Genomic DNA, 2,578 nt, shown 5'->3' with positions numbered 1-2,578 from the left:
GTTGATAATCCCGTTGTCCGATAATTTGTCTAGATTGGAAAATATTGCTTATGATCCTGTTCTCGTTAATGATAGTTTTCCAAATGAACAATTGGCTGTAATAAAGGTGAGCTCGCGAGACAAGTCCTTGGTATGTTGATTATGCTAACTTTATTGTTTCCAAGTACTTGCCTCCAACCTTTTCAACTTCAACAGAGGAGGAAATTCTTTTATGACTTGAGGCATTATTTCGGGATGACCCACACTTATATAAAGAAGGAGTGGATGGTATTATGCGAAGGTGTGTTCCCGAATATGAACAACAAGAGATATTGAGTAAATGTCATGGCAGTGCTTATGGAGGACATCACGCCGGAGATAGAACCGCGCAAAAGGTTCTACAATCAGGTTTTTATTGGCCAACTCTCTTCAAAGATGCAAGGAAGTTTATTTTATCTTGTGATGAATGCCAAAGGGTTGGTAATATCTCCAGTACGCAATGAAATGCCTATGAATTATACTCTTGTTATTGAACCATTTGATTGTTGGGGATTTGACTTCATGGGACCTTTTCCCTCTTCAAAAGGTAACACTCATATACTTGTTGCTGTTGATTATGTTACTAAATGGGTGGAAGCCATACCTACAAAAAGTGCTCGATGGTGAGACCTCTTTAAAAATGCTTTTAGATATTATTTTTCCTAGATTTGGAGTACCTAGATATATTATGACCGATGGAGGTTCTCATTTTATTCATGGAGGTTTTAGAAAACTCTTGCTAAGTATGGTATTAATCATAGAATTGCTTCCGCTTATCACCCTCAAAGTAGTGGCCAAGTAGAACTATCAAATAGAGAAATTAAATCTATTTTGGGAAAGACCGTTAATAAATCTAGAAAGAATTGGGCTAGTAAATTGAAAGACGCACTATGGGCTTATAGAACCGCTTATAAAAACCCCATGGGAATGTCACCTTATAAAATGGTTTACGGAAAAGCTTGTCATTTACCTTTAGAACTAGAACACAAAGCTTATAGGGCTGTTAGAGAATTAAATAAAGATCCTAAACTTGCCTGTGATAAGAGGTTGCTACAATTAAGTTCTCTAGATGAATGGAGAAGTGAAGCTTATGAAAATGCTAAACTCTTTAAAGAAAAAGTTAAAAAATGGCATGATAGAAGGATCATCAAAAGAGAGTTTAATATTGGGGATAAAGTCCTATTGTATCGGTCTCGTCTCGGATTCTTTGCGGGAAATTACTCTCGAAATGGGAAGGACCATATGTTGTTGAGGAGGTGTATCGTTCAGGAGCAATTAAAATTAGCTCTCTCCAAGGCAATGCCACGCAAGTGGTGAATGGACAAAGACTCAAGCATTATATCTCAGGTGATTCTTATAATGTTGATGTTGATATTATTCGAGTGGAAACACCGGAGGCTTTCATCAAGGGACAAATTGACAGATCCGCCGTAACTCAACTTTGAATAGGTAACAAGATCGGTAATGAAAAGTTCGCGATTTACTTTCCGAACATTATTTTTGTTGTTTTTGGAAAATATGAAAAATTACGAGTTCGAAACGGAGTGGAAAAGACGCACGAGGGCGTGACACCACAGGCCGGCGCGGCCCCGGCCTCGGCCGCGCCGCCCTGTGGTCTGGCCGCCTCGTCGCTCCTTTCCGACTCTAGTTCGATCTGGTACTTTCCGTTTGTTCTGGAAATTTTTATTATAAAATCCCCCGGACCCCTGGAGGTCTGTATATCGTTTTCTCGACGTGTTTTGTTTCGAGCTGTTTCTGTCAGGATTTGTTTTAGATCTAGAGCCATCATGTCTTCATCGGGAACTCCGAAGGACAACTCCTGCAAGGATGTTGGCAACTTGTACAAGGAGGAGCTGAGGATGCATCCAAAGGAGTTGATGCTCGTCGAGGGAAAACTGCAGATCAAAGATGTTCAGGATCCTAAAGGAGAAGGAAGCTTGGAAGACAGGATGGAGAAGCTAGAACAAGAGGTCTTCAATTACAAGAAGATGGCCGAGCGTGAAGTGGATATCTTTCACAAGATTGTGTCTCGAACTCATTGCCGAACACGAGAAGGAAACCGCAAAGCTATGGGGCGACATCCTCTCACTTCACGACACCACCAACAAACTCCAAGCTCAACTCTACGACATTCATAATCAGAACCGTGAGTATGAAAACAGGTTTAAACATATAAGCCGTGGCCGCTAGTTTCGGGATTCCCGAGACCAAGATGTCATTTGTTGATGGAGAGCCTCTATCTTGGAAGTCTGAAGACGGGAATTCATCACCACCATCGCCAAAGGAGTAATCCATCATCGGTATTGGCATCCCCTTGGTTTGTTCCAAGCTTGGGGGAGTGCCGCGGTATCACATTATCATTACCTTTTACTTTTTACTATCAAGTAGTGTCATATCATGAGTAGGGAAGTTATCGTATGAGATGGGTTGCAGTGTGGAGTATCTCTCCTTTAGTTTGTCTATGTATCCCTTGGTGTGAGTTATCGTTATGGAATATTAATGAGAAGTCTTATCATTTACATATTGCACACCTTATTTTAGTTTGCAATTTCTACTATAT

Source organism: Lolium rigidum, chromosome 1 (genome assembly GCF_022539505.1).
Source record: "Lolium rigidum isolate FL_2022 chromosome 1, APGP_CSIRO_Lrig_0.1, whole genome shotgun sequence".
Lineage (NCBI taxonomy): Eukaryota > Viridiplantae > Streptophyta > Magnoliopsida > Poales > Poaceae > Lolium > Lolium rigidum.
Note: the sequence above shows the minus strand (reverse complement) of the source record.